Source organism: Mesoplodon bidens (genome assembly GCF_964165515.1).
Source record: "Mesoplodon bidens genome assembly, chromosome: 10".
NCBI classification, from domain to species: Eukaryota; Metazoa; Chordata; class Mammalia; order Artiodactyla; family Ziphiidae; genus Mesoplodon; species Mesoplodon bidens.
Window position 1 is genome coordinate 62,238,633 of NC_138172.1, and position 11,745 is coordinate 62,250,377.

General features: G+C 37.0%; 1 protein-coding gene across 1 annotated transcript in view; it reads right to left on the bottom strand.

The window, feature by feature from the left end:
• Positions 1-11,745, bottom strand: part of LOC308623371 (BEN domain-containing protein 6) — a 121,224-nt gene that overhangs the window by 98,305 nt on the left and 11,174 nt on the right. The gene's annotated exons all lie outside the window — the stretch shown is intronic.

The following is an 11,745-nucleotide window of genomic DNA, read 5'->3' on the forward strand; positions in this document are numbered from 1 at the left end:
AAAGCAGTATCTTGAAGGACTTCTGGTTCTGTCATGATGGAAAGCCCCATTCGACCCAAGTCTTTCTTCTCATAACTAAAAAACCCTAGATGTAACACAACAAAGAAGCATAGGAAGTTTCTGAAAGGCAGAAAAAGAAGGCTGGCTGCCTAGAAACCTCACCTCTGGAGGAATAACATGGCAGTGCGTGCCCTGGGTTTCCTACTGCCCACCATGTGTCCCAGGCAGGGTACTCTGCAGAAGACTGACTGCAGGACCTCCAAGAAAAGCTTCCCCCCGCCCCCCAGCCAAGGACAAGGAAAAGGGTAGACCAACAACAAAAAATATTTTTGGCAATACTTATCCCCCTCCAGCCAATCACTAATGGAAAAACCACGCTCTACTTTCAGCAGGCCAAATGAGAAGTTAAAGTTCCAGCCTCACCTGCTCCCCACCCTTCCTTCACACACAGAAGCAGTCAGCCTCATTCACCCACCAGCAATCAATCAGGAAGTTGGGTGGGCAGGCTGATCTTCCATCCTCCACCAGGGAAAACCAAGGGGTGCACTAACTCCCCTGCTGGGAAACTGTCAGTGGGCTGAGAGGGAAGCTGATCTTAGATTCCCCTCTGTTGCTCATTCTCCTCAGTCGCTAGAATGCCCCCAGTGAAGTAGCATCTGTAAGGCAGAGCAAAAAGCTGAGCCTCCTCCCCTACCCAGCAGCAATGAGATGTACTAAGAAGGCAGTCCAAGGCAGAGCGAGTTACCGTGATTCCTACTGTCGGTGCAGTCCACCAAGGAGCTGAGCCTCAACTCCCTCACAGTCAGTGAGACTGACCAAGATTGCACAAGGGGAGACTAGCCCCTGCTTCACTTTCCCTCTTCCCTTAGTGTCACTGAGGCCCAGTGGGGAGCTGAATCTCCATACCCACCCTGCAGTGCCAAGCAGGGCTGGTCAACACTCCTATTCCCCACTCCCCTCGTGTCAGCAGTGCTCAGGGGGAAGCAGAGTCCCAACTCTGAATTCACAAGGCCAAAGGAGGTAGTGGGATGCAGAGCTAGTTGGCACTCCACTCCTTCCATCCCGACCCTGATGGTGGTAGGCTCAGCAGGAAACTGACACTATAACCCAAAACCCCAAGAGGGGAAGGTGAATGTCCAACCTACCATCTGCAACAAGGCAGTGGGAGTCAGTGTCCTACTTTTGCTACAGGGGTCCTGGAGTATGGTTTGGCGAGGAACCTAGTGGGAACCTGAACATACACAAACACCCAACCCTTGTGTTACACTTCAACAGGAGGCCTAGCTGATTTAAATATATAGATATAGAAAATTCAATGGGATCAAGAGTCTCATAATATCAGGATATAATTGAAAAAAATCACTGCCATACCAAGAACCAGGAAAGCACAACATGAATGAGAAAAAAACCAACAAATGTCAAGCCAAGGTGAATCAGATGACAAGGATTTTAAAGCAGCTGCAACATATGCTTCAACAAGCCATTAAAGTTTTGCTAACACAAATTAATAAGTTTTTTAAAATAATCAAATAGAAAGCATAGAACTGAAAAAATATTAGAAACGACATAAACTCAGTGGATGAACTCAATGCCATAGTTAAGATGACAGAGAAAATCTTCAAGCCCAGATGGTTTCACAGGAGAATTCTATCAAACATTGAAAGCAGAATTAATATAGATTTTACACAATCTGTTCCAGAAAATCAAAAAGGAGGAAAAATGTGCCCACTTATTTCAGGACTATTACTCTGATACCAAAACAAAAGGAGTCCAAAGCACAACAAAACCACAACATAGTATAACAAAGGGGGGAGGAACTTATAGACCAGTACCTCTCATAAATTTAGATGTAAAACTTCTCAACAAAATATTAGCAAATCAAATCCAGCAATATATCAATATAAAAAGAATTATATACAATGACCACTGGAATTTACTCCAGGTACACAAGGCCGGTTCAATATTTATAAATCAATCAATGTAATCTACCATATCAACAGACTAAATAAGAGAAATCATAAGATCATGTAAATTGATGCAGACAAATCATCTGACATAATCCAACATCATTTCATGATAAAAATTCTCATCAAATGCTTTCCTCCTAAGATGTGAACAAGGCAAGGCTGTCCTGCTCTTACTACTCTTATTCAACATAGCACTGAAAGTTCTAGCCACTGCAGTAGGACAGTAAAAAGAAATAAAAGTATCTCTATTTGGAGATGAATGCTTCTCTACATGGAAAATTCCAACAGATTTGCCAAAAAAACTCTTCAAACTGTTCAGTTAGTTCAGCAAAGTCACAGGATACAAGACTAACAAAAAAATTTTTCTATATGCCAAAAAGGAACATGTGGAAACCAAAATTAAAATATTATGTATAATCACACAAAGAAAATGAACTATTTAGCTATAAAGTTAACAAAACAAGTACAGCATCTATATGCAGAAAATTAGAAAACGCTGAGGAAAGAAATCAAAGAATACTTAAATGAAATGGAGAAACACCTCATTTTCATATATTATAAGGCACAATGAAGTAAAGACGTCAATTCCCAAATCAATCTTTAAGTTCAATGCAATTTCCTTCAAAATCCCAGCAATGTTATTTGTAGACATATAAGCTAATTCTAAAATCTAGATAGAAAGGAACAGGCCCTAGAATAAACAATCTTAAAAAAATAATACAGTGGAAAAAATCAATCTCTCTACTCTTCAGGCCTGCTACATGAACAAAACAGTATGGAAGTGGCAAAGAAATACACACATTGGGCAATGGAACAGAATCTAAACCCAGAAGTATACACACAAAAATACGCCCAACTAATTTCTGAAAATGTTGCAAATACAATCTAATGGAGGAAGGACAAATAGCATTGTCAACAAACGGTACAGGAGCAATACAGAATCCATTGGCAAAAAACAAAAAAAAGAATTTCAAACTAAACCTCATACCCTACACAAAACTTAACTCAAAATGGGCCATGGACCTTAGTGTAAAACCTAAAACTATGAAACTTTTAGAAAAATAAATATAGGAGAAAATCTTCAGAATAAAGGGCTAGTCAAAGAGTTCTTAAACTTCACACCAAAAGCACAATCCATAAAGGGAAATTTTGATAAACTGGACTTCATTCAAAATTTAAAACTTTTTTTCTGCAAAAGACCCTAGTAAAAGGATGAAAAGACAAGTTACAGTACTGTGAGAAAAATATTTGTGAAGCACATATCTAATAAAGGATGAGTATCTATAAAGAACTCTTAAAATTCAACAGTAAACAATAAATAATCTAATGATAAAATGGGCAAAAGCATGAACAATCATTTCACCAAAGAGGAAATACATGGAAAACAAGCACATGAAAAATGTTCTGCATCATCAGTCATTAGTGAAATGCAAATGGAAGTCATAAAGAGATGCCATTACACACCTATTAGAATGCCTCAAACAAACAAACAAAATGATAGCAGCACCAAATGCAGGAAAAGAGGCAGAGAAACTAGATCACTCATCAATGTCTGGATCACTCATATATTACTGATTGAAGTGGAGAGTGGTACAACCACTCCGGAAAACAATTTGGCAGTACCTCATAAAACTAATCATTCAATTATCATATGAGTCAGCAACTGCACTCTTAGGCATTTACCTCAGTGAAATGAAAACTTATCTTCACACACAAAAATCTGTATACAAATATTCATAGCAGCTTTATATAACAGCCCCAAACTGGAAGCAACCCAAATGTTTTTCATCAGAGGAGTGATTAAATTAACTGGTACAGTACAATGAAATACTACTCTGCAATTAAAATGAACAAATACTGATACATGCAACTACACTAGGAAATTACCATGAGAGAAAAAAAAAAATCCCCAAAGGTCACATATTGTATGTTTCCCTTTATATAAAATTCTTGCATTGACAAAATTGTAGAAATGGAAGAGACTAGTGGTTGCTGGGTGTAAGAGCAGATGGGGGTTGGGGGCAGAGTCAGTGGGTATGCGTATGAAAGGGTTAACTAGAGGGCTCTTTGTAGTAAACAAATTGTTCTGGACCTTGACTTTATTAATGTCAATATGCTGACTGTGATGCTGAAGTATAATTTTGTAAGATTTACCGTTGGGGAAAATGAGCAAAGGGTGCCAAGGATCTCTCTGTATTATTTTTTAAAACTGCACGTGAATCTATTATCTCAAAAGTAAAAGTTTAATTTTAAAAATCCAGTATAAGTTTTAAAGCCATAAGATCTTAACATATAATGTTCCATTATTTTTTTCCTTAGCTTTGTTAGAAGATATTCATGAAAAGGGAAGTTCAGTGCTATTTCAGGTAGGAGAGTATTCTTATTCTTTTTTTTCTTTTTTCACTAAGAGAAGGAGGGAAAAAACAGAGAACACTTTAGAGCTACAAACAGGGCCAAATCATGCATTTGTATAAGGCTTCAAAATTTTCAAAGGTCTTGAAAACATATAATCTTAGAAGAGCTTTATTACAACATTTGGGTCTTAAAATTAGAGGGCAGATAATTTAATTCTACTCAAAAAAATTAACAGAAAAGTTAAGCAACTTGGCCAACATAACAAAACAATTTGGTGGCAAAGCAAAAATTAGATTCAAAGTTTACAAACAAGTCTATTTCTATTATTTTTTTCTACCACCTCAATTTCTTAGTCATAATTCAGGGATAGTATGGTTCCATAAAATACAGTTTCAAGTTTATATTTTGTTAATAGTTAATTCATAAAAAAAGTGTATGATTTGTATTACCATCATGTTCTCTATGTAAAGACATTTATAAACATTACAGAAAATATATGTGCATGCAAAATATGGAACTCTGCAACTAAATTTTAATCTGAGATTATTAAATGTTACTTTTAAATACATACCACTAAAATAGATAACTGACATTTCTCCTTAAATCTGAGACACTGCTGATTATAAATATGAAACCACTGATGAATAAAAGCTATGTAAGTAAAATAAGAACAAATATCACTTTAAAGATATTTGTCAATTTAAGAGGCATACTACCTTCAGTAAGTTAAAACACATATCTTAGAATCAAGGACATATGATATTTCACAGAATCCTGTAATTGTGGGGCTGAAAAAAATTATAGTGTTCTTTATTCTAGTCAAATGTGAAACACAAGTCTCAAATAGGTTAGGCAATCTGCCCAGTTACAATCACAAATCAATTAGAAATTAGAACCCAAGGCTCTTGACTCCTAGAGTCCAACAGAACAATTTTTTGTATGAAATAAATACTTTTAAAGGTACATCTTTAAAATGGCTGAACCAATGTCTTAAAGTATTTCCTAGAATATATTCTTAGTGTCTATAAATTCTATTAAATGCTCTAGAATATCTTCTCTTGTGAGTTCTTTTTACCAGACTGCCAAGAATGATGTCAAGGAGCTTACCACCTATTCTTATAGGAGTTTTATGGTTTCAGGTCTTATATTTAAGTCTTTAGTCTGTAAGCAAAAACCTACGGTAGATACAAAAACAATTAAGAGATAAAGCAAAGAACAAAAGCACTGGCGCTGCACTCTTAACTTACATTTTAACAGAGATAACAAAAAAAGTGAAAAACAAATAAATGTATAATATAATGACAGGAGTAAGAGCAATGAAGTAAAATAAAATAGAGTTAAAATGAGAATAAAAAGTGATGAGTATTATATTAAATAAGGTAGTGGCTAGTGTAGTAATCTCAGAAGGGGAAACATTAGGAGAAACCTGAGTAAAATACTGCATACATTGGGAGGGGTCAACTAAGAAGAGAATTCCAGGAGAAGGAAGCAGCAAGTACAAAGCTCTTTGGAGGGTGTACGCTAGATGTATTTCAGGATCTAAAAACCAATTTCCTGGGCTTCCCTGGTGGCGCAGTGGTTGAGAGTCCGCCTGCCGATGCAGGGGACACGGGTTCGTGCCCCTATCCCGGAAGATCCCACATGCCGCGGAGCGGCTGGGCCCGCGAGCCATGGCCGCGGAGCCTGTGTGTCCGGAGCCTGTGCTCCGCAACGGGAGAGGCCACAGCAGTGAGAGGCCCGCGTACAGCAAAAAAAAAAAAACCAATTTCCTTGCATTCTGGTTCATATCCCTTTTCCACTGTAGCACAGCATATACCTCAGAGCTTATCACCATTAAACCATGTTACTCATTCTTAAAAGTAATTTGAATTCACCTTACAGCGGTCTTTTTATTGTTTTATGGGTGGAAAAAAAGCATTCATTGTATAATAAATCCTCTTTAAAGTGGCTAATAACGTTGGCACTTTCTTAGAAAGAACTTGAAATAAAAGGTCAAAGGTCATTTAATTTGCCTTATTTCCCAAACAAAACAAATTATATTAAGCAAAAGCAAAGTCTGCATGTTAAAAACACTGGGAAGAAAAATAAAATCCTTTAGATAATTACTGTATCACTAAGGGCTCTTACCTAGTTATTCTAATACCCATTATTTGATAAAAGGTTGAAATAAAGTTTTCCCCATTTCCTCCTTTCTTTAAGAAATCATTTTTAAAAGCCAATCAGTTACAAACCATCCTCAACTATCTCCTACAACATGAAACTAATTAACCACATAATATATGTACTGAAAAAAATTAATGATGCAGCAAAAGCAAAATATTCAAAGAAAGAGAATAAGCATACAAGGAAATGCAAAGAACACTAGGTATAAATTTAATCTGTAAGTTTAAAAGCATAAAACACTTTAAGGAATAATGAAAAACCAAAAGGATGATGTTCTATTTTTTCCATGCCATGTTCATAAATCATAACTTGGCATTAAAGGCTCAGAGTCTTCAATCAGAAAGAGAACCTTTGAAATATCAGTCTCTAAAGTGACAAATACAAATTTTAATGCAATTATATTTCAGGTTCATTTCAGTTCAACTAATGAAAAATGTTAAGGTTCTCATCAATCCAAGACTTCAGAGAAACATGGTTACCTTTTTCAAAAGCAACCCTCAGAAAAGCACATCTGTCATTTCTACTCATTTCACCAGATCTACAGAGGAAACCATAGGATGGGGTTTAAATAAGAGAACTGCAGTAACTACTTATCAGAAAAGGTAAATTAATATTTTGTATCGACCCCCCAGCCTAAAAGACCACCCAAAGACATTTTCACTGGAAAAATCTAGTAAAATCAAAAGAGGAAGTCCTCACCACCAAAGAAAACAATACTCCTTCAAAGAGAATTTATTTGTGAGACAAATCAAAACCCTTAAGTTTCAAACCCCTTTTTTATACAAGAAGAGCAAAATGATTTTATTTTGATTGGAAAGCCATTAAGTAGTAACTCCATGTTCCTTGATATCAAAAGCTATGGGTAACACAACTGGACACTATCAATAATAACAGAATTTTTAAAATCCCTTTATTCTCATACTAAAAATTATATATTTTAACTTTTTATCTTCCCTTTGGCACTAGGCGAAGGGAATTTCCCAGTGGATGCAACTTCAGGGCATCATTTTCCTCACTACTTTTCTGCAGAACAGCACTGTGAAAGCTACAGTAAGTGTTCACCCCAAAAAGGTTCCATCATCAAAGACTTCTGGGACCACTGCATTAAACAAATAAAATACACTTCTTTACTATAAAGACTTTCTTTTAAAGATTTAATATGCATTGCAAATCTTCAAATGCTGAGATAAAGTATGAATATTTCCCAAAATATATGACTAAGGAATAAAAACTTAGTGTGTAAAAATCTATATACACCTTGAAAAATATTCAAATTCCACGGAATATAGTTTGAGAAACGCTATTAGAAGTGCAAACTAAGATGGATGAAAAATTCTAACTGGCCCACAGAAATCAGTGGGTTCAAAGCAAAGCTTCCCAAAGCAAGACACAACAAATGCCCTGTGCTTTCAAATCAGATCTTAAACTTTTATGAATGTTTTTACATATATAAACTCTGTAAACAGGCCAATTATTTGCGCTAAACTCTGTGAAAATATACTTCACTATTTAGTTAAGTAGTAGACTTTCTTGGGTCATTCTCAATAAATTAAGAGTAGATACTTTAGGTAAGAAAGAAAATAGAGATTTAAAAAATATGGAGTCTATGAGTGAAAATTTTTAAAATAAATCTTTAAAGACAACAAACAGACAAGCCACATTGTGGGAGAAAACCTTTGAAAAACACATATGTGATAAAGGACTGGTAAACACACTATACAAAGAATTCTTAGAACTCAACAATAAGAAAACAAAGAATTCAATTTGAAAATGAACAAAAAGATCTAAACAGAGAACTCAACAAAAAAGACATCTAGATGTCAAATTAGCATATGTTATCAGGGAAACGCAAACTAAAACGAGATACCACTATACACCTATTAGAATGGCCAAACTCCCAACACATTAGTGTTGTCAAACACCAAATGCTGTTGAGGATGAGGAGCAATGAGAATTCTCATTTGCTGCTGGTGGGAATGCAAAATGACACAGCCAGATTGGATGACAATTTGAAAGTTTCTCACAAAACTAAAATACTCCTACCATATGTTCTAGCAATCATGTTTCTTAGTATTTAACCAATGAGTTGAATACTTACATCCACACAAAAACCCACACATGAATGCTTATAGAAACTTTATTCATAAATGTCAAAACTTCAAGGCAACTAAAGTGTTCTTTGTTAAGTGACTGGATAAACAAACTGTGGTACATCCAGACAATGGGATATTATTCAACAAAATAAAAAGAATGAGTTATGGAGCCACAAAAACACATGGAAGAACCTTAAATGCGTATTACTAAGTGAAGGAAGCCAACCAGAAAGGCTATATACTGTATAATTCCAACTATATGATATCTTGGAAAAGGTTAAAACTATGGAAACAGCAAAAAGCTCAGTGGTTTCCAGGGGTTCAGGAGAAGTGAAGGGATGAACAGTTAGAACACAGAAGATTTTTAGGGCAGTAAAACTACTCTGCATGATACTACAATGGTAGATACCTGTCATTATACATTTGTCAATACCCATAGAATATACAGCACCAAGAATGAGCAGCTAATGTAAGTTAAGGACTTTAGTTAAAAATAATGTATCAGGACTTCCCTGGTGGCGCAGTGGTTAACTATCTGCCTGCCAAGGCAGGGGACACGGGTTCCAGCCCTGGTCCGGGAAGATCCCACATGTTGCAGAGCAACTAAGCCCGTGTGCCACAACTACTGAGCCTGTGCTCTAGAGCCCGTGAGCCACAACTACTGAGCCTGCGTGCCACAACTACTGAAGCCCATGTGCCTAGAGCCCGTGCTCTGCAACAAGAGGAGCCACTGCAATGAGAAGCCCACACCACAAGAGTAGCCCCCACTCATCGCAACTAGACAAAGCCCGCACACAGCAACAAAGACTGAACGCAGACAAAAATAAATAAATTAAAAAACAAAAAAAACCCTCATCTGGACTAATAAATTATAAAAATAGTCAAAATATTCTTAAAAAACAAAGAATTTCGAGTTATAATTATCAGGTGTTATCATCTCTAGTAATTAAGACATTAAAATGGCAAATTAAAGCATGAATTTATTTCATTTCTCTCCCAATTTTTTTTTCAAGATGAATATAAAAAAATAAATAAGTCCACAAAGACAGCAACAGAGGAGATTTTTCTTTTGTCTTCATCATCTAGGGAAGTAATCTGGGATTTTGAGAGGTCATTTTACATGTATAACTACCACTTATAGAATGATTACTCCATGCCAGGTGCTGTCTTATGCATCTTAACACATGTAACTTCATTTGATCCATACAACCTTACAGTGTATTATCTGGTATTATGTGCATCAGCCATTTGAAAAAATTTTGTGAGAAATTAAATAGAGTAGTAACTGATTTCACAGGGCAGAGGAAGCAAACCAGTTTGCCCCAGAAAACCCAGGAGGGGCTCAGAACTGACCTGGTATAATGGATGATTGTAGATAAGGTTCCATGTAACAAAGAGAGGTTGAAAGACTGCATACAGGAGCCATAAATCCCTCCTCCTACACATCTCCACACCTCTACTCACAAGACATTCCCTGCATTAAGTTAAAAGGAGACATCCAGGGCCCAGGACACCAGGTGCAGTTGTGGGCATGAGTGAGAGCTGAAAAGAGAATTCACTGAAAGTCTGTTTTGGGAACACTGTCACTTCTAGCCCCTTTTTGCTGTCACATGTGCAAAGTATTAACAGCTGGAAAAACCACAGGATCTTCTGGAGAGCAATGCAGCACCAAAGGACTCAGTCTCAAGACTGATACGTAGGATAACTGCCCAAACAGATGGCTTTCTACCCAGTGATTCAAGAGTGAAGTTCCCCATAACATTTAAATATGAAAGACATCCAAGGATCAAATGGAAAGGCCCTGGAGAGAAAAAGTAAATCTAAGGTAACGAGAAAAAGAGATCTTGGTTCAGTGAAACAGATACTGCCCAGAAAATAATATTTAAAAAGAATTTTTTTCTAGAGGGATAAATAAAGGGCATCCAGAAATAAACATAGTATTTTAATGAAAAAGAAATAATCAGGGAACAAGAAACAGGTCTTGGAAATTAGTTTTGACAGTTGAAATCAAAAATTCAATAGATGGCTGGAATTTACATAGGCAAGGAAATGTCCCAGAAACAGAAAAAGCAGCCTGGGAGACTCACAGAAAATTGCAGAAAAAGATATAAGACAAAGAGATTCAGTTCATGGTAACTGGATTTCCAGGATAATTGGACTTCCAGAAAGAGATAAACTGAAGGGTGGGAGAACATTATAATTTGTATAAAAAGTAATAAAATAAATTTTCCCAGATCTGAGAGAACCATCATGTACCCAGTACAATAAATTTTAAAAGCTAAACAACAGGCACGTGTTCTTCCAATTCCAGTATATCAGAGACAAAGATTACAAGAGCCCCAAGGAGTATGAGGACACAGGTTCTGAGTAAAAGAAGGAGAATCAGAGTTGCACTGGGCATCCAAATAGCAACAGTAGATGTAACTCTGGTATAAACGCTGGTAAACTTGCTACCTCTCTACTCCTCCTCTGAGAAAGCAAACAAAACAATGAGGAAAAATAACAAATAAGTAACCAAATAAAGATTCTTTTTAAATGTCCCACTTTCTCAGCAAATAGGTGACAGAAAAATCTGCAGAACTCTAAAGAAACATGGACTTGCCTGGTGGCAACAGTGGTTAAGAATCCGCCTGCCAATGTAGGGGACACAGGTTCAAGTCCTGGTCTGGGAAGATCCCACATGCCACGGAGCAACTAAGCCCATGCACCACAACTACTAAGCCTGCGCTCTAGAGCCCGTGAGACACAACTGCTGAGCCGCGTGCCTAGAGCCCGTGCTCTGCAACAAGAGAAGCCACTGCAATTAAGAAGCCCACGCACCGCAACAGAGAGTAGGCCCCCGCTCGCTGCAACTAGAGGAAGCCTGCGTGCAGCAACGAGGACCCAACACAGCCAAAAATAAATATAAATAAATTAAATTAAATTAAAACTCTAAAGAAATGCAATTAAAATTAAACAGAAAATGCAAAGGAAATGTCAAGGGGCCTCACGAGTGGCAGATCTCAGAAAGTACCAGGCAAGTATACTTCCTGAAAGGCAGAAACTCCTCCAGAAATGCAAAATCTAGAATCTGTAAATCTAACAACTGAGGGGGGAGGTGAGCTGAGCTTCAGCAGAAGTCAGAGGCAGAGAGAACAGGCACAGAGAGTATCTGGAGGGCTCCCAGC